This window comes from Phyllobates terribilis, unplaced genomic scaffold (genome assembly GCF_046119375.1).
Source record: "Phyllobates terribilis strain yellow unplaced genomic scaffold, ASM4611937v1 Scaffold_1__5_contigs__length_1240528914, whole genome shotgun sequence".
Taxonomy (NCBI): domain Eukaryota; kingdom Metazoa; phylum Chordata; class Amphibia; order Anura; family Dendrobatidae; genus Phyllobates; species Phyllobates terribilis.
The window spans coordinates 25,168,716-25,191,995 of NW_027362761.1; positions in this window are offsets into that span (position 1 = coordinate 25,168,716).

The following is a 23,280-nucleotide window of genomic DNA, read 5'->3' on the forward strand; positions in this document are numbered from 1 at the left end:
ATGCTCCAGTAATGAGGGGGAGGGGGGAAGTGTAGGGCAGGCAAGACAGGTTCTGGTAGTGGGTGACTCTATTATTAGGGGGACAGACAGGGCAATCTGTCACAAAGACCGGGATCGCCGAACGGTGTGCTGCCTCCCTGGCGCTCGAGTCCGGCACATCGCGGATCGGGTTGACAGGTTACTGGGTGGGGCTGGCGAAGACCCAGCGGTCATGGTCCACATCGGCACCAATGACAAAGTGAGTGGTAGATGGAGGGTCCTTAAAAATGATTTCAGGGACCTAGGTAGGAAGCTTAGGGCAAGGACCTCCAAGGTAGTTTTCTCAGAAATACTACCAATCCTGACCAATAAGGCGGATGAGCTGCGGGCGCTTATATCGGAGGAGAGGTATGACATCGTAGGTCTAACAGAGACTTGGCTAGACGATAGCTACGACTGGGCGGTAAATTTATTAGATTATAGTTTATTTAGAAGGGACCGGAAACAGGGGAAAGGCGGAGGAGTCTGCTTATATGTAAAGTCATGTCTAAAACCCAGACTAAGGGAAGATATAGGAGAGGGAGAAGAGGGGGTCGAGTCCATGTGGGTAGAGATAGAGGGGGTAAAAAATAATAATAAAATATTACTGGGGGTCTGCTATAAGCCACCAAATATAACAGAGGAGAATGAGAATCTGCTATTAGGACAAATAGACAAAGTAGCAAAACATAATGAAGTGATTGTAATGGGGGATTTCAACTACCCGGATATTGACTGGGAAACAGAAACCTGTAGATCTCAGAAAGGAAAAAAGGTTCTTGACAAATATTAAGGATAATTATCTCTCCCAACTAGTGCAGGAACCAACGAGAGGGAAGGCCGTGTTGGACTTAATATTGACTAATAGGCCTGATAGAATAACTGAGGTACAGATAGGGGGGCACCTAGGTAATAGCGATCATAATATTATCGACTTCAAAATGCCCTTCAGTAGGGTTATCAATAAGGGAACAATAAAAACATTAAACTTTAGGAGGGCGAAGTTTGATCAGCTGATAGAAAACCTTCAACTTATTGACTGGGACAAAGTACTTAATCAATGGAATACGAATAGTAAATGGGAAACCTTCAAAAGAATTCTGAATACTCAGTGCGAGAGGTATATACCGTATGGGAATAAAAGGGCCAGAAATAAGAGGAAACCAATATGGTTGAACAAGAACATAAAAGGGGCGTTAAATAGCAAAAAAGAGGCATTCAAGAGATTAAAACAGGAAAACAGTAAGGAGGCACTAATGTGTTACAAGGAAAAAACGAGAACCTGTAAAAAACAAATAAAAATAGCGAAGGAGGAAACAGAGAAACGTATTGCTAGGGAAAGTAGATCAAATCCCAAACTGTTCTTTACGTATATAAATAGTAAAAGGATTAAATCGGATAATATTGGACCGATAAAAAGTGAGGAAGGCAAAATCATAGAGAAAGATGAGGATAAAGCTAATCTATTAAATAATTTTTTTTCGACAACTTTCACAAAGGAAATAGAACTAACAGGAGAAATGAGAAGTGACAAGCTTAATCCTCCACTAAGTATGACTAATCTAACCCAAGCTGGGGTACAGAAACGCCTCAGTAACATTAAAATAAACAAATCACCGGGACCTGATGGCATACACCCACGGGTACTAAGGGAACTAAGTAATGTGATAGACAGACCGTTATATCTTATATTTAAGGACTCTGTTGAGACTGGGTCTGTACCACTTGATTGGCGACAGGCGAATGTAGTGCCAATATTCAAAAAGGGAGCGAAAAGTGACGCCGGAAACTATCGGCCGGTGAGTCTGACGTCCGTTGTGGGCAAAATTTTTGAAAGCTTCATTAAAGAGGCAATTACGGAGCATCTTGATGCTAATAATCTTTTAATCCCGAACCAACATGGATTCATGAGGAATCGCTCCTGCCAAACAAACCTGATTGACTTCTACGAGGAGGTTAGCTCTCGAGTAGATCAGGGGGAACCAGTGGATGTCGTGTATCTCGACTTCTCAAAAGCGTTCGATAGCGTGCCACATAATAGGTTAGTATACAAAATGAGAATGATGGGGCTGGGGGAAAATGTCTGCAAGTGGGTAGCTAACTGGCTAAAGGATAGAAGGCAGAGGGTGGTTATAAATGGAATATTCTCAGATTGGATAGCGTCACTAGTGGGGTACCACAGGGGTCTGTACTAGGCCCAATGTTATTTAATATCTTTATTAACGACATAGTCAACGGGATAAATAGTAAAATATCAATATTTGCAGATGACACAAAGTTATGTAAAACAATTAATACAAAAGAGGACAGTGCAGACCTACAGAGGGATTTGGATATGCTGGGTAGGTGGAGCATTAAATGGCAAATGAGGTTTAACGAGGAGAAATGTAAGGTCATACATATGGGAAGGAAAAATGGAAGTCACCAATACTCACTAAATGGGAAATCATTGGGGAATTCAGAGATGGAGAAGGACTTGGGCATCTTGATTGATAGCAAACTAAATTGGAGTGCCCAAAGTCAGGCCGCTGCTGTAAGGGCAAACAGGGTAATGGGATGTATCAGAAGAGGTATAGCTGCAAAGGATGAGAACATTGTTCTTCCACTGTACAAAGCACTGGTCAGACCACACTTGGAATACTGTGCTCAGTTATGGGCCCCAATATATAGAAAGGATATAAATGAGCTTGAAAAGGTACAAAGGAGGGCAACAAAATTAATAAAGGGAATGGAGGGACTTCAATACCCAGAGAGGTTGGCAAAACTAGGACTATTCAGCCTGGAAAAGAGAAGGTTGAGGGGGGACATAATAAATGTGTACAAATATGTTAGGGGACAGTATAGAGATCTTGCCCGGGATTTGTTCAAAAGGAGGGGTATTACGGTAACAAGAGGGCATTCACTAAGACTGGAAGAGAAAAGGTTTCAGCACCAGCATAGGAAGGGGTTCTTTACGGTAAGAGCAGTGAGAATATGGAATTCACTGAGTGAGGAGACGGTAATGTCGGATTCACTACACCAGTTCAAGCGGGGACTGGATGCATTTCTAGATACCAGGCAGATTTCAGCATATACTTAAAAATAAAATAAAATAGTAGGTTGATACAGGGATTTATTCTGACTGCTGGTTTCAGAGTCGGGAGGGAATTTTTCCTCAGGTGAAGATTGGCTAAATCATTTGGGGTTTTTGCCCTCCTCTGGATCAACTTTAGCAATTACAGAACTAACAGGTCGAACTTGATGGACGCAAGTCTTTATTCGGCTTTACAAACTGTTACTATGTTATATTGTGCACCCGATAGCCCAGAAAAACAGATAGACAGATAGGCTATTGGTAAACTTTACTTCTTGCAAACTACAGATAAATCCAGACAGATGATTCAGCAGAGTTTCAATTCCAATGCAGCAAGCACAGTTATTTTCAGTACAGCAATGCAGGTACATAAATAGTACAGCAATCCTGGGTACTATCTTCTGCTTATATGCACAGTCTGTCACACAGCTGATTGCAGCTGAAGCTGTGGTCTCTCATATACAGGAGCTCTGTCTGAGCTTCCTACCTGCTCCTTCAGCTTCCAGGCAAAACCAGACACCACATGATGTCTCCTCCTCTCTCCTTCTCTCTCTCAGCACACACTCAACTAAGCTCAGGACCTTGGCATGTGGTCTAACCATGTGACCTTATTGCCATATGTGGAAAGCAAGGCTAAATCATTAACTCTTGGTAATCTGTTATTGTGTTCTGTTAAGTACATAACTCTCTGCATATATAAAACATTCTGCACTTTATCTTCAAAAAGAATATGAACATTGTGCAGACATAATGAGGTAGCTGCTGGCTCTGCTACATCTTAAAGGGGCAAACACATACAACTTTAGGGCACTACACATGCAGAAGTAGTGCTGTTGCTTCCAAAGCATCCAGCTAGTGTTACAAATAACACAAGCACAGGAGACCGGAAGTGTTGTGCTTCAGAAGCATCCAGCAACTAGAGGGGTTAACACAGTCACAGGAGACAGGGAGTGTTTTAGCAGAGCCCCAGGGGGATTGTGGGGAAGTTGTTATTGTAGTCTGGCTGAAGCCAAAGAGAAAGGTGGTGTATTATCTGGATCTGACAGAAGGTAACTGAACAGGATTCAGATCAGGAAAGAAACTAAACACAGGTCAGATAAACTCCCTGAACTAACAGTGCAGAGTATTATTGGGCAGGAAGATAAGGACTAGAAGGAATTGTGTCACAGGGATCATTTCCCTCATCAAACCCTCCCCCCTCCATCTCCATGCAGGATAAAAATGCTGTGTATTATTGTGTCCTTGTGAACAAAAAGCCTGTGGTTGTGTATGCATAGAAGTGTGAGTGCTAAGAGATCTAATCTATGCTGAATTATGCTACTGAAGAGACTGTAATACTGTGCCTTGTGAAGAAACTACTGTATTGTTACTAGAGCCGGTTGCTCAAGAAACTCAGACTGTACTGTAATGAAGATTGTTGCTGTAATATCCCTGAATTGCACTGGCCGTGCTTTAGATTAAATTCCACTGTTAAACTGTTGAAAAAGACTCTTGTCAGATGTGTCTGGTCAGCAATTGAATCTATCATGTGCCTGAGAGAAGCTGAAGCCTATGGTCGCCCTGAGTAACGGTTCCCCCAGGATTCCAAAGAATTCATGAAACCCGTCTCGCCCTATCTGAACCTAGCGGCGTGCGTATAACAACAGCTCAGGAAACATGGGAGGGAAATATCTTTCCTTTTCCAGCAGGTCATTATGGAGCAGCCGTTATGGAGCCTAGGGGCTCATACCCATAGGTGTGAAAAAAAGTTCCGATCTCTGGAAGAGTGTCATGCAAGTGTCATGCGATTTTCATGAAAGGACAATGTGATTTTTCACACCTAGTATGCGTATGACATCCGTATATAATGCGTTTTTTTTCTCTGCAACTATTATTGTACAATCATTTCCAGGACCATTTACAGTGTTATATGTTCCAAAATGGTAATGTAACCGTAAAAATCTGATTGCAAACGGATGGTCCGTGTGCCGTCCGTTTTTTTTCTTGCAACATTGATTTGTATTTGCGAGGCTCATCTGATATACGTGGCAAATTGCAGCATGCTGCGATTATTTTCTCAGTCCGATTTCAGCTGAGAAAAAAATCGCAGATGAGCTATAACTCATAGATTAACATTGGTTAGAGTGCAATCCGATTTCTTATTGGATTGCACTCGGCCGTTTTGCTCTCAAATAAGTATGAGCCCTCGGAGGAAAGTGAGGGAACACTTCTATCACTGGAAGTGGAGGAATAGCTTGGTCCTCTAGAGTACACGGTCTAATTGCAAATGTGCCACGGACGCAGTTGTCACCCTGGCCTGGATGCCACAAGTGTAATTAAAGCTGTGTCTGAGAGCAAGGGGGAGGTTCTCTAGTCAGGGGAACATTAGCATGCAATGCCTCCTGTCTCAGGCCAGTAGGGGGAGCAGGCTGCCCCTATAAAAGCTGGTGCTGGGGGCAGGGTTAGAGAGGACTTGATGACCTGTCTCAGGACTGAGACTTGTCCCAGAGCAGAGCAGGGACAGACAGTTGTACTGCACCTAAGAGGAAGTGTGGCAGGAGGAGAGCCACAAGCCAGAGACAAGAGGCGAAGAGAGCCTGTCTTGGCAGAGAAAGGACTTAATTTACCAGACTTTGGTGTCTGAGGCTGGAAGGATTCCACATTCTCCAGCGGATAACCAGTTCGCAGGGGACTGTATATTCCTTGGCCTAAGAAGCCTGGAGGCCCTGCCACAACAGAAGGGACCAGTAAAGCCGTACAAGGCTGGGAGCAGAAAGGAACCCACGTCGCAGGCCATACAGGCGAGAATACACGGAAAGCTCGGAAACGTGGGCTGTTACCCTATAACGAGGAGATAGCCAGAGGGAGCGCAGAAAGCACGGTAGGCCCACACCCTCACCCTGACCAGGGCCAATTTCCCCGTTGCTCTCAGACATCCAGGTCCCCTCCTAGCTGGGACTGTTTATGGGTCAGTTTACCTGTTTCAGTAAAGACCCTGGACTGCAACCTATTGTCTGTGTGCTCCTTCGCGCCTCCAGCACTACCTGTACTGGGACTCTCACCACCATCACTCCCACCATCCATTATACTGCCCTGGGGCCGCACTCTTCCCGTGGGGAGTCACACTACCCTAGCTGCACACCTCATCAGCCCCAGCGGTCTGCATGCAGCGGCAGTTCCTAATAACCGCAATCCACGGGTGGCGTAGTCGGACATTATCAGCAGAACGTAGCAGACTACCATTGGCCTGACCACCCTGAGCCACGGAACCGGGTCGCCACTACTACCCCCATCGTCTCCCTATTGCCCGGATCCGAGTGCCCCACGACCCAGGGGGCGAGTCAGCTTTGGCGTAGTCGGCAGGATTACAACCAACCCGCCACAAATGGGTATTGCGTGCCTGAAAAAGACTTTTGTAACTTACCTGTGGCGAAGTTTCCCGCCGTCCGGAGTCGTTTCCCGCCATCCGGAGCCGATTCCCGCCATCAGACGCCATCTTGGACCGTTTCCCGCCGTCTTCTGCCGTCTTCCCGCCATCCGCAGCTGTTTCCCGCCATCGGACGCCATCTTCAGGACGCCGCGCGGGAAGAAGAGGGGCGTGGACGTCAAAACCGCGCGAGATCCGAAGCTCCGCCCCACGCACCGACGCTGCGCAAGGTCCTGGAAGGGAGAGACAGCGACGCTGACGTTATCAGGACGGGACGCCAGGTCCTCGTCCATAGCAGCAGCAGCGGAGCCGCGGCCTACAGAAGAGGATCGTCGGAAGGTAGGCCACGCTTAACTAGGGGGGAGGAAGATGTCGGACACAGAGGCGCCCACTACCACCAACGCAGCTGCAGCAGCGGTGATGCCTTTTTCCCTGCCCTACATCCCTGGAGCGGCCTGGCTGCCCAAATACTCAGGGGAGCCCCATGCCCTAACTGACTTCAAGGAAAGGCTATACAGTTTGTTCCACGTTTACCCCCTGACAGAGGAACAGAAGGTGAGCATATTAACAGGGCAGTTAACTGGCGCAGCCCAGAGGGAGGTAAAATCATGGCCCACTGAGGAGAAAAGGACTGTGAAGGGTATTCTGGCCCGGCTGCGGGGTACCTTTGACACACGTACCTCCGCTGAGATTAAAATGAGGTTCTATGGATGTAAGCAGCGGGCACAGGACAGCATCAGAGACTATGCCCTAAATTTGCAGGAAGCCCTGAGGGCCATCCAACAAGCTGACCCAGGCAGCGTGCAGGATACGGATAAGCTCCTAACAGAACAGTTCATAGAAGGTCTGCTGTCTAGCGCCCACAGGACCCAGCTGCGCCTCATGTTCTTTCAGAACCCTGACCTGACCTTTGCCCAATTTAAGGACAGGGCCATAAGGGTGCTCCGTGAATCCGCAACCAGTGGCGCTATAAACCCCCGGCGCCCTGCTCTCACCTACCACCAGGAGGCGGCGCCCTCCTCTATGGACCCCGTGGGGGCTGATGCACAGGCCCTGAACCAAGCCCCGTCGAAAGACCTGCACCACCAAGTCCAGGAGCTGACCAGGAGCGTCGCGGCGTTGACCAGGACCGTCCAGGCGTTGCAAGTGGACCCGTCAAGACCCATCGAGCTGGCTTCAAGTCCGGAGGATGTCCCGTGGCATCGACAGAGGAGGATCCCGTCGTTCCGAGGGAGGCCGACAGACCGCTACGCAGAGGATGGACAGCCCATTTGCCGCCGATGCAACCAGCCCGGACACATTTCCAGGTACTGTAATTTAAACGGGTCCAACCTGGGGCAGAGGGCCAACCCCCAGGCATAAGATCACCAGGCCCTTATAATTGGCGTAATAAGTACGTTGGGGGCGCCCGGTTTTACCCGTGGTGCTGGACGGTATCCCCATGAGCGCCTCGCTGGATACTGGGTCACAAGTAACCACTATCCCTTATGTACTTTTTAAGCAGTATTAGACTGATGCTGATATCACACGGTATCCAGACAGTAACTTGAGCATCATCGCCAGTAATGGCTTACCCGTGCCGCAGATGGGGTTCAAGGAGATGACCATTAAAATTGGTAAAGTTGAACTACTGGCACAGGGAGTAATTATTGTGGACATTGACCGACGTGAAAGTCACCCTAAAATAACTGTGGGTACTAATGTAATTGAAAATTGTCTTTCAGAGGTAATTGTAATTCTACAACAGGTGGCGGTGAATGCTAGTTCCAGCCAACAGAGAGTCCTCAACAAGGAGATAAAAGCCCTGATGAGACGGCAGCAGGTAGAACTGTCTGGTGGTGAGATCGGTAGCGTAAGACTGAGTGACCCATTCCCCATTTCCATGCCTCCCAAAAGTGAAATGATGATCTGGTGTCGGACTGCAATCGGGTTGAGAGGTAGAGACTACCAAGCCATGGTAGAACCCGTGTACTCAGACAGCAGGCCCACCATTTTGACAGCCCGGGGAGTGGTTGATGTCCGTCATGGGAGGGTGCCCGTCCGCATCCTCAACATTGGGGAGAGGGAAGTACACTTACCCAGGTACGCTACACTCGCCAAACTGTTTGTTGTCGAACACAAAGCCATCAGGGCCGTGGAACCCTTGCCTCCATCGCCACAGGCGGAGGGTAATGGCTCCCAGAAACAAAAGGAGGACTGGTGCCAGAAACTCCATGTGGGTGCTGACTCCACTCCCCTGCACCAAAAACAAGGAGTCTACCGGGTGGTACAGGAGTACGAGAGAGTCTTTAGTAAGCACCCGCTAGACTTCGGCAGAGTAAAGGGGATAGAACACCACATCCCCACCGGGAGCCACCCACCAATAAAAGAGAGGCACAGACCTGTACCCCCTGCACATTATCAGAACGCAAAGGGCATGCTAAGAGAGATGAAAGAAGCTGGGGTTATTAGAGACAGCTGTAGCCCCTGGGCAGCCCCTTTGGTTCTGGTCAAAAAGAAAGACAGCACCATGAGAATGTGCGTGGACTATAGACAAATCAACCGTATCACCCACAAAGACGCATATCCGCTGCCTAGAATAGAGGAGTCTTTAGCCGCACTAAAATCTGCTAACTTCTTTTCTACTTTGGACCTTACTAGCGGGTACTGGCAGGTTCCTGTGGCAGAGGCTGACAAGGAGAAGACCGCCTTCACCACCCCGATGGAACTGAGTGAGTTCAACTGTATGCCCTTCGGGCTCTGCAACGCACCAGGGACCTTCCAGAGGCTGATGGAATGCTGTCTAGGGCACCGAAACTTCGAGACGGTCCTCCTTTACCTGGACGACGTGATCGTCTATTCGAAGACCTACGAGGACCACCTAAAGCACCTGGCCGAGGTGTTCGAAGCCCTGGCAGGCTATGGCCTGAAGGTGAAACCATCGAAGTGTCACCTGCTGAAACCAAAGGTCCAGTACCTAGGGCATGTGGTAAGCGCGGAAGGAGTGGCCCCCGACCCTGACAAGGTCACGGCAATCAAGAGCTGGCCAAGCCCCTCGAACATCAAAGAGGTGAGACAGTTTCTCGGGTTGGTAGGCTACTACCGAAGGTTCATCCCCGGGTTCACTAAGATGGCAGCTCCTATGCAGGACCTCCTGATCGGACAGTCTAAGTCCAGAAGTCAAAAGCCACCCTTCAAGTGGGATAAACCGGAAGAGGAGTCCTTCCGCCAGCTAAAGATGGCCCTCACGGGGGATGAGATCCTGGCCTACCCTGATTATGGCCAGCCTTTCATTCTCCACACAGACGCCAGTAATGTGGGACTGGGAGCCGTACTGTCCCAAAACCAACAGGGCAGAGAGCGGGTGATCGCATACGCCAGTCGGAAGCTGAGGCCCACCGAGAGGAACCCGGAGAATTACAGCTCCTTCAAGCTTGAATTCTTGGCGGTTGTATGGGCCGTGACGGAACGCTTCAAGCATTACCTGGCCTCCGTGAAGTTCACGGTGTACACGGACAACAACCCGTTGACACACCTGGACAATGCAAGACTGGGTGCCCTAGAACAGGTGGATGGCCCGTCTCTCCAACTATGACTTCGTGATCAAGTACCGGGCAGGCAAAACCAATGCCAACGCGGACGCCCTATCAAGGATGCCTCACTTACCTGAAGGTGACGAAGACCCAGAAGAGCTGGAGGTGGTAGAACTCCCCGCGTTTCACCGGTATGGAGCCGCTCAATACTCTCACCGCGTGAAGGAGGAGGATCTAACCACTGTGATGATCAATCCCCTACCTCACCACAGCTGGGCCGAGACCCAAGATAGTGACCCTGCAGTCCGCCTGGTGAAAGATCTGCTGACCCGGGAAGACGCCCGCTTAGATCCAGATGCCCCAGAGGAAGCCAAGCAGCTATGGAAGGAGAAGAGCAAGCTGTTCCTCTACGAAGGCAAGTTGTGCAGAAGGATTGTTAACCACCGGACGCACGAGCTGACCTGGCAAGTCGTGGTCCCAAAACGGGATGCAGCCTTGGTCCTGGGGGCTTACCATGACAGAGCGGGACACTTCGGTTGGAAGAAATTGGAGTTCCTGCTAAGAGGAAGGTTCTTTTGGGTCGGCATGAGAGGAGCTGTAGAAAAGTGGTGCAGAGACTGTGGCCCTTGTCACCTGAGGAGGAAGGACCGCACCAGCCAGAAGACACCCTTGAGGCCCATCGTCACCACGCAGCCTCTTGAGCTGGTAGCTCTGGACCACGTCAAATTGGCTCCAAGCCGGTCTGGATACATCTATGCCCTGACAATCGTGGACCACTATTCCCGTTTTCTAGTGGTGGTCCCGGTAAAGGACTTGACATCCCAAACAGCGGCCAGAGCCTTCCAGCAATATTTCTGCCGTCCACACGTTCGAGGCTGAAATCTTCCAGGAGTTCTGCAACCTCTATGGCTGTAAGAAGATTCGTACAACGCCTTACCACCCCCAAACCAACGGGATGTGTGAGAAGATGAACAATATAGTCATTGATCTCCTGAAGACGTTGCCCCTGGAGGAACGCAGCCTGTGGCCAGAAAAACTGCCGGACCTGATAGACCTATAAAACAATATCCCGGTGAATGCTACAAACTGCACCCCGGCTTACCTGATGCGAGCTAGACCAGTTAAGCTGCCCGTAGACCTGGAGATGGGAGTCCTAATACCTGAGGACACCTCCCCGGATGCGGACTGGGATACGGAAAGGCAACTGCAGTACAAGAAGGTACAGGAGAGTGTGGAGAAGAGCCTGGCCCAGGTGAGAGAGAGGCAAGAAAAACTCTTCAATCAACACGCCCCTGCTGGTCCCCTAGAACCTGGTGAGCAAGTCCTAAAGCGAAAAAGAAGGCTACATAAGTTGGACGACCAGTGGGAAAGGGAACCCTACACCGTACTGCAGTCTGATCACGACAACCTGAAGGTGTGCGTGATCACCAAGGACGGAGGAGAAACCACTAGTACCGTCTCCAGAGACCATCTCAAAAGATGCCCCGAGCAACTCCGTAGTGCAGAAGAGGATCAGAGTGACCTTGAATCCGCAGAGGACAAGGAAGAAATGATCAGCACCGTACTCGGAGAGTTCCCTCAGTCCTGGACTCACATAAATGATGCCATAGTGGTACCAGTCCTGCATTTCCTGCAACCGGCACAGCAACAACCAACACCAGAGCCGGAAGGTGAAGAGGAGCAAGCGGTTCCAGAGGCAGAAGAGCCTGTACCAGCAGCCCAGGAGAGTCAACCCTCTGCTGACAGTGAGCCTGCCATGCCTGCGGTAAGCCAAAGACCCGCAGACAGCTGCCTGCCCTACCTGTACACCCAGCTGGTAGCTGTACCCCTAACGCTAGTGGGGAAAGCCAGGTTGGTCCACCACCAGACAGTGAGCTACGTAGGTCAACCAGGAGCACAAAGGGGCAGATACCCACTCGCTGGAGAATATAGAGCGCGCTAAAATTGTAAATAACCCTGTTACCAAATGTTGAATTGTTTGCCAAGTTACATGCATGTTTGGTAATTCTATGTTTCAGTTTCTTGCAGCTACCGTAAGGACTCAAAGGTTATGGACTTTTATAACCGGGATTTTGTATAGACTGCATTCGGAGCTTAACCAAGGAATGAACTAAGACTGTAAAGGACTTGGGGTAGGACAGACCCCCACCTGGTTAAGGCTCCCCGTTGTATTGGTGATATGGACACCCGGTCACAGGCCACACTGTGACCTTAAGAACTCAATTTGTGCGTCGTCTGTCTATTAATGTTTTATGGTTATGCATATTGTCTTTGTTTACTGTTTAGTCCCGGAGTACTAAATTTCACTAGGGGGGAATGTGTCACCCTGGCCTGGATGCCACAAGTGTAATTAAAGCTGTGTCTGAGAGCAAGGGGGAGGTTCTCTAGTCAGGGGAACATTAGCATGCAATGCCTCCTGTCTCAGGCCAGTAGGGGGAGCAGGCTGCCCCTATAAAAGCTGGTGCTGGGGGCAGGGTTAGAGAGGACTTGATGACCTGTCTCAGGACTGAGACTTGTCCCAGAGCAGAGCAGGGACAGACAGTTGTACTGCACCTAAGAGGAAGTGTGGCAGGAGGAGAGCCACAAGCCAGAGACAAGAGGCGAAGAGAGCCTGTCTTGGCAGAGAAAGGACTTAATTTACCAGACTTTGGTGTCTGAGGCTGGAAGGATTCCACATTCTCCAGCAGATAACCAGTTCGCAGGGGACTGTATATTCCTTGGCCTAAGAAGCCTGGAGGCCCTGCCACAACAGAAGGGACCAGCAAAGCCGTACAAGGCTGGGAGCAGAAAGGAACCCACGTCGCAGGCCATACAGGCGAGAATACACGGAAAGCTCGGAAATGTGGGCTGTTACCCTATAACGAAGAGATAGCCAGAAGGAGCACAGAAAGCACGGTAGGCCTACACCCTCACCCTGACCAGGGCCAATTTCCCCGTTGCTCTCAGACATCCAGGTCCCCTCCTAGCTGGGACTGTTTATGGGTCAGTTTACCTGTTTCAGTAAAGACCCTGGACTGCAACCTATTGTCTGTGTGCTCCTTCGCACCTCCAGCACTACCGGTACTGGGACTCTCACCACCATCACTCCCACCATCCATTATACTGCCCTGGGGCCGCACTCTTCCCGTGGGGTGTCACACTACCCTAGCTGCACACCTCATCAGCCCCAGCGGTCTGCATGCAGCGGCGGTTCCTAATAACCGCAATCCACGGGTGGCGTAGTCGGCCATTATCAGCAGAACATAACAGACTACCATTGGCCTGACCACCCTGAGCCACGGAACCGGGTCGCCACTACTACCCCCATCGTCTCCCTATTGCCCGGATCCGAGTGCCCCACGGCCCAGGGGGCGAGTCACAGTCAGGCAGTAGTAACTCACCTATAGTACCTATTGGAATACCTTCTGACCACATATAATGAAGATTAGTGAGACTGGGACATGGAGGCCAGCTAAGGGCCACTGCCCTAGTGGGGTGGAAGAACATTCCATAGCATCAGCATTGGACACCAGCTTTAGACACTGAAGGGACTTGCTGCAATTCATTTTTCCTATGCATCTGCTTCTCAGTATCTACTACCATTGACTGTCTGTTATTTTGGAAGTTTGGTCATCTGAACATATTTTAACCCCTTTCTGACCTTGGACGTAACCCCATACGCCATGGAAGGGAATGACTTCCCGACCTGTTCCCGGGTGTTCCTCTAACATCATAGCTGACACCCGGAACTCACTGCCAGGAGCAGTGCCCACACCGTACCCAGCAGTTCAACCCCCTAAATGCTGCAATCGATATCAACCGCAACATTTAGAAGGCAGGGAAAGGAAGGGGCTCCCTCTTGACTCCAATAGGCACCCCCGTGACATCATCGTGAGGGCCCAATCTTTACCATGGTCACCCGAGGTCATTATGACGACCATCTGGTCAACAGGCTAGCAAGCTTGTTAGACCATGCTCAGAGCATGGTCTAACAAGCTTGTGTGCCAGTGCACAACTGGCAGTTAAAAAGCATTGCAAAACTCCTGCATTGCAATGCTTTATAACTGCGATCAGACTGTAAAAAGTGAAAGTCCCATAAAGGGACTAAGTAATGAAGTAAAAAAAATTGTAAAAATATTTTTTTAAAAAATGACAAAAATATATTGTAACCATGAATGTATATTTTTATGTAATAAATAAAGAGTCCGGAACGACCCACCCCATAAAACTGTCACACTAGTTAAACCCTTCAATGAACACTGTAAAAAAAAAGTAAATTTTTTTTTAAAAAAAGGGGCAAAAAATCTATGCTTTTTCATCATAGCGCTGAACAAAAAGTGGTGTAAAACGCAATCCAAAAGATGCATATACATAAAAATGGTATAGCTGAAAATCTCATCTTGTCCCACAGAAAACAAGTCGCCATACAGCTCCATCAGTGGAAAAATAAAAAAGTTATATTTCTCAGAATAAAGCGATGCTAAAATAATATTTTTTTTCTATAAACTTGTTTTTATTGCGCAAAAGCGGCAAAAAATTTAAAAAATTATATAAATGTGGTATCGCTGTAATCATACTGATCTGAAGAATAAAGCTGCCTTATCAATTTTACCACACGTGGAACGGCATAAAAAAAAACAAAATACCGTATTTTTCGGACTATAAGACGCACTGGACCGTAAGACGCACCTAGGTTTTAGAGGAGGAAAATAGAAAAAAATTGGAAGTAAAAAATGTGGTCATGATTAGAGATGAGCGAATATTTCAATATTCGGTTCGGATTGCAATCGCCGATTTTGCAATATTTGCCGATTAATTTGTCGAACATTCGCTGAACGTATCCGAACCCCATTGGATTCAATGGGGAGCAAAACCAAACACATACACAACACCTTCAAACGGGCCCAAAAGCTGCATTAGGGGCAGACGCCAGGAAAGTGCCATCAATTGACCCAGAGTACAAGTAGCATAATTACTATTATTTATTATTATAGCGTCATTTATTCCTTGGCGCTTTACATGTGAAAAGAGGTCACCAACTGGTACAAGAGGAGAGAGGACCCTGGCCATAAGGGCACACAAACAATCTACAAGGGAGGGTGAGGATACAGTAGGTGAGGGTACAGCTGGTCATGTAGCGGTATGATGGAGCGAGGGTTACCGCAGATTGTACACTTGTCAAAAGAATTTGGTCTTCAGCTTCCTTTTGAAGGTTTCCACGGTAGGCGAGAGTCTGATATGCTGGGGTACAGAGATTCACAGTAGGGGAGATGCACGGGACAAATCTTGTATGCGACTGTGGCAAGAAGAGATAAGAGGGAAGTAGAGAAGGAGATCTTGTAAGGATGGGAGGTTGCGCTCAGGTAAGTACAGGGAGACTAGGTCACAGATGTATAGAGGAGACAGGTTTTCAATGGCTTGGTATGTCAAAGTTAGGCTTTTCAATTGGAGTCTCTGGGCAACGGGGAACCAGAAAGGAGAAGCCGGAGAATAGTGGGGTGACTGGTGGATTAGTCAGCCAGCACAGTTTAGGATACATTGGAGGGGTGCGAGAGTGGTAGAAGGGAGGCCACAGAGCAGGACCTTGCAGTAGTTGAGGAGGGAGAGGATGAGGGCATGCACAATTGTTTTTGCAGATTCTTGTTTGAGGAATGTGCGGATCCGGGAAATTTTTTTTACTTGGAGTTGACATATTCCTCAGTTGTCCCTACCCCAGTCCTTGGAATGCAAGTGCAAATACACAGCCACCCACAGGCCACAATACTAAACTGTCACATTTTTCGACTACTTGCAGTAGAAATTTTGCCTTTTAGGGTCGTAGAGGCGGAAACTTTCCGCAACCTCATGGTGGCAGCTGTCCCTTGGTACTCGGTCCCCAGCCGCCACTATTTCTCCCGGTGTGCCGTCCCTGCCTTATACAAGCACAGGTCACAGAACATTACCCGTACCCTCACCAACGCAGTTACTGGGAAGGACCACCTAACAGACACATGGACAAGTGCTTGTGGCCAGGGATGGTACATCTCACTGACGGCACACTGAGTTAATATTGTGGAAGCTGTGACCCAGTCAGACCCTGGGACGGAACACGTCCTCCCGACTTTAATGTTAGTCTCTTGCTAGCAGCCTTTTGTTAGCGATCAGCTGGTGTTGGTTGGTGTCACTCCCACCTCACTTTAAATAGCCATATGATCCATCAGCTGACCGCCAGTTATAGTTCATTCTTTGCTGACATCTTTGAAGGAGCTAGTCTCTGGAGAAGCTGTGGTGTTCGTTGCTATTGCAGCGGTGAAGTTTTCTGTTAGAGAGATGTGTATTTTATGTTATCTTCCCATTGTTTGTCTTACCTTCCTTGTGTTGTCCTATTGTAGTGGTGAGACTAGTGTCTCACTGGCCTGCACACTAGCCAGGTCAAGTCCAGAGCCAGCGAGGGCTCAGGCACGTGATCGCGCACGGGGGGGAAGGATCCGTCTAGAGACAATAGGGGAGCTTAGGGACAGACACAGGTTGGTGTCAGAAGGTGTCCCTTCCCTTGTTCCCTACCACTAGGGCCCTCCTCCCCCTCTATCTCCCGTTGCATCCGTGTGTTGTGCCGTCCGCCGTACATCCCCTTGTCGTTCCATGTCACTGGTACTTTTCTGTGAAAATGAGCTTGTCTCCAACCAGCCAGGAATATCCAGAGAATTATGTCACGCCATGGTTTGGTATTAGCACCCAGTACCAGAAGCGAAGCCATCCACAATTTCCATCTCAGGAATTTTATTTGGTAGACTGGCTGCCAAAATATTAGTTTCTCACAAAGGAGCTGAACACAGTGAGTGGCAGTAGGTGCAAGTTTCTCCAGCATGACCTGTTTGTTAGGTATCAAAGGGAGAACAGAATTGGGCTTTGCCAAGGTACCAGATTACAGATCTTAAGTCTTATAGATTGCTGGAGCCAGTGCACAGTAAAAAGAAGCAGCCATAGAGTGTCCGTGAACCTTCACACTGACTTTTCTTAGCCAGGGCTGCTTCTCGGCAGGGTTGGTCGGACCCACCAGATAACGGGAGAATCCTCCGTTGGGCCCTGGCTTCTCCTTCAGAAGTAGTGCAAACCTTGCAGCTACTATGGGGCTCTTGAGTGGGAGAGAAAGCTGGGCCCCCAGAATCAAATCCTCCGGTGGGCTCAATGTTCTTGAGTCTGACACTGCTTCTCGGTGAGAGTTGTATTTCACCAGATAAATATACAAAAAGGGAAACTGGGAGGAGAGTCAGCTCACCAGTAGTAGAGTCATTCTTTCGTCCCCAGAAAGTCCTCGCAGGGAGCCGCCCTGTTTCGGGTCGATTCATTAGTAGCACAAAAAAAAAAGAGATGATCTCCAGTGAAGGATATAGTAAAAACTTCACTTCTTTATTAGATCCAGTTTAAAAAATATTCAAGGTAAACAAGTGCAACCACCAATTGATAATCCCAGTGACTGGATGTTCCCAGTCAGATCGACATGTTTCAACTCAGTAGGTCTTAGTCATGATCTAACATATAGCATGACAAGCCTAGATGTATAGCGTTGCACAACCTCCCTGGAGAAACAGGTGTATTGAATCACTATTGAAGTCTGTGGTGGGAGCATTTTCAGAGCATAGCAAAACCTGTGAGGAAAATCTGCAAGGCTATAAGAAAGAATTCCCTCAGGAAAGGCAAGTGTATATCATTAAAAACTTATCATACAAAAACCAACTTTATAAAAACAAAACAAATAATGTGACCATTAAATTATTAACATGATCAAGCTAATTATATTTGTTCACCTTGGAATATTTTTTAAACTGGGTCTAAGAAGTGAAGTTTTTACTATATCCTTCACTGGAGAACATCTCTTTTTTTTGTGCTTGTATTTCACCACCGCCATATTCTTTAGTTCGGTGAAAGAACTGGCATAGAGGGAAACCGTACCTACTCCGGCTGTCATTTCTCACAGGAAGTCCTCTAATGCAGCTTGTTCCATAAGCAATGGCAGCCCGCTCAACATCAGCTCACACTTCTCGGTGGTGCTTTGACACACAAAGATCTTTCTTTATGCCTTGAATTTCATGACTACAGAGTTGGGCAATGGCCTGATCTGCAAAGCGTTTTGAGAAATAACGTGCATAATCAAAGCCACGGTTTAGGCCACTGAAGGTCATTATTAAGCAAAACTCATACAGCTTCCCCACAAACTGAAAGAGGGGTATTAAGACTTCCAAGACAGCCAAAACTTTCCTGTCCTCATCAAGAGGACGACTGTCCTTGTTCTCCTCCTCATCCTCCTCATTATCACCCAATCAGCGTTGGGATAAAATGAGTCTGGGCTGTGTAGCATCACCCTGTATAGTTCCTTGCTACTCCTGCAATGCCTCCTCTTTAATAGTGAGCAGTGAGCGTTTCAGCAGACAGAGAATGGGATGGTGACGCTAATTATGGCGTCATCGTCGCTCTCCATCTTGGTGGAGTCCTCAAAGTTTTGGCGGATGGCACAGATGTCAGACATCCATGCTCACTCATCAGCTCTTATGTGCGGAGGCTGACATGAATTCCAACGGGCGTATTGAAGCTGGTACTCAACAACTGCCCTCTGCTTCTCACAAATCCTTCCCAACATCTGCAACGTTGATTTCCAACCTGTGGTCACATCACACACCAGTCGATGAGCTGGAAGCTGCAAATGCTGCTGAAGTACTGCCAGGGTGGTGGAAACTGTAGCTGATTTTCTGAAATAGGCACACACGTGGTGTACTTTCACAAGCAGCTCTGGCAGATCTGGGTAGGTTTTGAGAAACCGTTGAACCACTAAGTTGAGCACATTTAGTGCTCGCTCATCACTAATGTGTACCCCTGTGTGGAGAACAATATCTGTATCAAAGAACTAAAAGATTAAATGTAGCCTGCTTTATATACCACAGAAGTAAGAAAACCAATTTCGATTATATCATGTGTGGAAAACAATATCAGCACCCAAAATTTTAAACTGACATCTGGCCTGCTATATGATGTTAGTAACAGAAGAAAGTGTTAGTGTGGATGAGGCCTGTATAACATAGGAGATATGCTCCAAACAATTTCAAACTGAGATGTCCCCTACTGTATCACGTTAGTAACAGAAGAAAGTATTTTTTAGTGTGGATGAGGCCTGTATAACATAGGAGATATGCTCCAAACACTTTCAAAATGAGATCTCCCCTACTGTATCATGTTAGTAACAGAAGAAAGTATTTTTTTCCCTGTATGGAGAACAATATTTGCACCAAAGAATTAAAAGATGAAATACAGCCTGCTTTATATACCACGGCGGAAAGAAAACCAATTTTGATCTTATCATGTGAACCCCTGTGTGGAGAGCAATATCTGCACCAAAGAATTTAAAGCTGAAATGTAGCCTGCTTTATATACCACGGTAGTAAGAAAACCATTTTTGATTTTATCATTTGTATCCCTGTGTAGAGAACAATATCTGCACCAAAAAATTTATTTCACTAGAGTATAACTATTATAATGGGGATAATTTTATTATTCTTTGTTTATATGTTAAAATATACATTGTTTGTTTATGTTTAGATACGGCCTTGACAAAGACCCCTGTGGGTCGAAACGTTGGCCCATTTTTCCTTTATGGGGCTCTACAAATGAAATAAAATTTGGTCTTCTGAATATCTAGATTGGAGTGCCGAAGTTTCTTGATTTTGTATTATAATGGGGACCGACACCTCTTCCACTACAGCCAACCCAGCAGATGGAGAGCCAATCAGGAGTGTTCACATTTTAAAAAATTTGTGTTAACATCTGCAGCAGCAGCAACAGCATGCACAGACGCCACACTAAAAATATCATAGACTGCAATTACGCGAGATCAGTGCAGCACACTAAAAACTACAGCATCGCCTAGTCTGTACAGTCTGCCATTGGAATGCAAAAGTCCTTGGAGATCCATGACTTGTCATTTTGATGAAAGTTAGGCGGTCTACACTTTCAGGGGACAGCCGGCTGAGCTTATCCATCAGGACACCACCAGCAGCGCTGAAAACACGTTCTGAGAGAACGCTGCTTGCCGGGCTTGATAAAACCTCCAAGGCGTGACAGGCGAGCTCAGGCCACTCATCCATTTTTGAAGACCCAAATGTCAAAGGGTCCAAACCCTCCTCGATGGTATTTATATTGAGTTCTAGATACTCCTGCACCATCCTCCCCAGTTGTTCACCACTTGTCAGACTTGTACTCTGTTGTGCTGGTGCACAAGCTGGTCTAAAAAATGTGTGAAAGGACTTACAGAAATTGCTTCTGTCACTTACACTGCAGCTGCTGCTAATATTTTGGTGTTGACGAATTGACATGCCGGAGATTGGAAGGTGTGACAAAGTCACTGGTAGTGTATCGGAAGGGAGGTATGTGTCGCTGAGACTCTTAGCCTCAGTGATGTGAAAACATGTGAGCTCTCCTGCACAGTAGATGCAGAGAGAGTTAATAGAACCACATTTACAAGGGAATGTTTTCAGTGGATAATGAAGTGCAGGGAGGGACGTTATCCACCATCCCTCCAATCAGGGGAGTGTCTGGGTTTTAAATAGCCAGCCTTGACACTCAGGTGGTGGTCAGTATCTGGAGGCCAGCTCCAGAGAGAGCAGCTTATGTTGTTTGGTGCTAAGCTGAACGGGGTGGGTTGTTTGCTGATCCTGAGTGGCCGGACCCTGGCCGGTGCAAGGACTTTGCTGGACATTTTCTAAGTTTGTTTTGCCATTATGCCAGATGGGCTATGTTTATTTTTCATGAACTTTCCATTGGTTTATGCCGCTTAATAAACCAACTAAAAATTTAAAGAGACAGTGTTACTTGTCTACCTCCGCATACAGCCAAACAAGTCGCTTTACCACAAGTGGTGTTAGAAGTGTGGAAAAAACTCCTAGCGAATACGTGTGACTGTTACAAGAGGTGCTGCATGTTCTGGGTGATGCCGGACAAAATGGAGGACCCGCTTAAGCATCTGTTGAAGGCCCAGCAGGTGCAGTACCAACAGCAGCAGGAGCAGTTTCAGCAGCAGCATCTGCAGAGCAAGCAGAACATGCAGCAGCATCAGGAGCAGCTACAGCAGCAACGGGAGCAGCAGCAGGAGACAATTAAACTCCTGATGTAGCAAATCCAACAGCAGCCAGACAGATGGAACTCCTAGCAGAGTAGATCTGTGATAGGACAACCGCCCCACCCTCAAATCCAGTTGATGACTCACATGTCAGGAAGACGGTAAGAAGAGTATTACAAAAGATGACCCCGGGGGATGGTATTGAGGCATTCCTGATTGTGTTTGAAAGGGTGGCAGAGCGGGAGAGTGCCTTCAGAGCAGTGGGCGGAGGTTCTGGCGCCATATTTAACAGGAGAGCCACAGAAGGCCTATTATGACCTGGCGTTGCAAGACGCGAAAGAGATTATTTGTTGGAGGTGTCACGGCCCCGGCCATGTAGCTGCCCTCTGAACAAATGGACTGTAGCCTGGGCCGTCGCTGTTCCTACTATGCCTACCTTGCCTGCAGCGTGGACTATCAGCCCGGTGAGGAACCAGTCTTGGCCATTAATGGGGTACTGGTGGCAGGACTCCTGGACTCAGGGAATTTGGGGACTCTGATAAGGGCCACACTTCCTCCCCAGTTGATCCCCGGGAAGAATGTAGGTGTCCGCTGTATTCACGGGGACGCCAAAGACTACCCTATTGCCAGAGTGACAATAAAAACTGACTGCGGTGCCGAATCCCATGAGGTGGGCATAGTTAAGGACCTGTTACGCCCAGTGAAAATAGGGCGGGACTTTAGCCTGTTCTGGGAATTATGGCAGAAAGCAGGCGTATCACGTGACTCAGGAATGAGCCGGTCCCACCATGTTGAATCCCCACCGCAGTCTGAGACGGATGAATTCCCCCTGTGTGTCCTTGCCGGTGACGAGGACGAGACGGTGACCCAGGAGGCCGAGATTCCTGAGTTGGGGATTTCTGGGGGGAATTTTGGTACTGCTCAGATGCAGGACCCCACATTGAAAAATGCATTTGATAATGTGTCTGTGATAAATGGGGTTGCTCAAAAGCCAGGGGCTGACACCAGGTTTCCATATTTCATACTAAATGATGAACTACTTTATCGGGTCACTAAACAGAGAGGGGAAGTCGTAGAGCAGTTGGTGGTGCTGGGTCCCTATAGGCGTAGAGTGTTAGACTTGGCCCATTCTTATATCTTGTGTGGACATCAGGGAATAGAAAAACCCCAAGAGCAGGTCCTGCAGAGGTTCTACTAGCCTGGATGTCACAGAGAGATGGTTAGTTACTGCCGGTCCTGCCCCACCAGTCAGATAGCTGCTCCGGCGTCCCACTTCCGAAGCCCTCTAGTGGGACGCGGGAGCAGTTACTTGTCTACCTCCGCATACAGCCAAGCAAGTCGCTTTAACACAAAGGGTAGAGCTGCGATGCTCACTGTGTGCCTCACTGCTGTCTTGGGGAAAACCTCTATTAAGGTTGTGTAAAAGCGTGTCAGCACTATTTTGAATCAAAACTATACAGGGGTCATGTTGCAGATAGTGCAGCAAGAAGGCACTATCATATGTTGGGCTCTTCCATGATGTCCAAGCTCATGCTCAGCTGGTGGCTGGGTAACTCTGATGCTTGTTTCCTCTGTTCCCTCCTGCCAACCACGAACAACAGAGAGGGGATGATTATCCTCTTCATCTCCTGACAGTAGCTCGCCCATCACCTCTTCCTCCTCCATTTGTTCCTCGGCTCTTGCACCTTCACTAACAGTTTGTCTGGTATCACCAGCCCTCCTCGATCACCGTATTCCACCCTCCCTTGGTTCCCTGAAATGTCCCCTACTGTATCACGTAAGTAAGAGAAGAAAGTATTTTTTTAGTGTGGATGAGGCCTGTATAACAGAGAAGATATGCTCCAAACAATTTCAAACTCAGATCTAGTCCGCTGTATCACGTTTGTCACAGAAAAAAATAGATTTTTTTAACCTGCATGAGCAAAGCATACAGCTGAATTTCACCACCACAAAATGACAAGTTGAGATATGGTTTGCTGTATCACTTTAGCAACTGAAAAAATATATATTTTTTTACTCTGCAACAGCTCTGCACACAGCTGAATTTCAGCGGCACTAAATATAAAGGTGAGATATGGCTTGCTGTGTCACGTTAGTCACAGAAAAAAATAGATTTTTTTTTACTCTGCATACAGCTGAATTTCACCGCCACAAAATGACAAGGTGGGCTACTGTGACTTGCTATCTCACGTTAGCAACTGAAAAA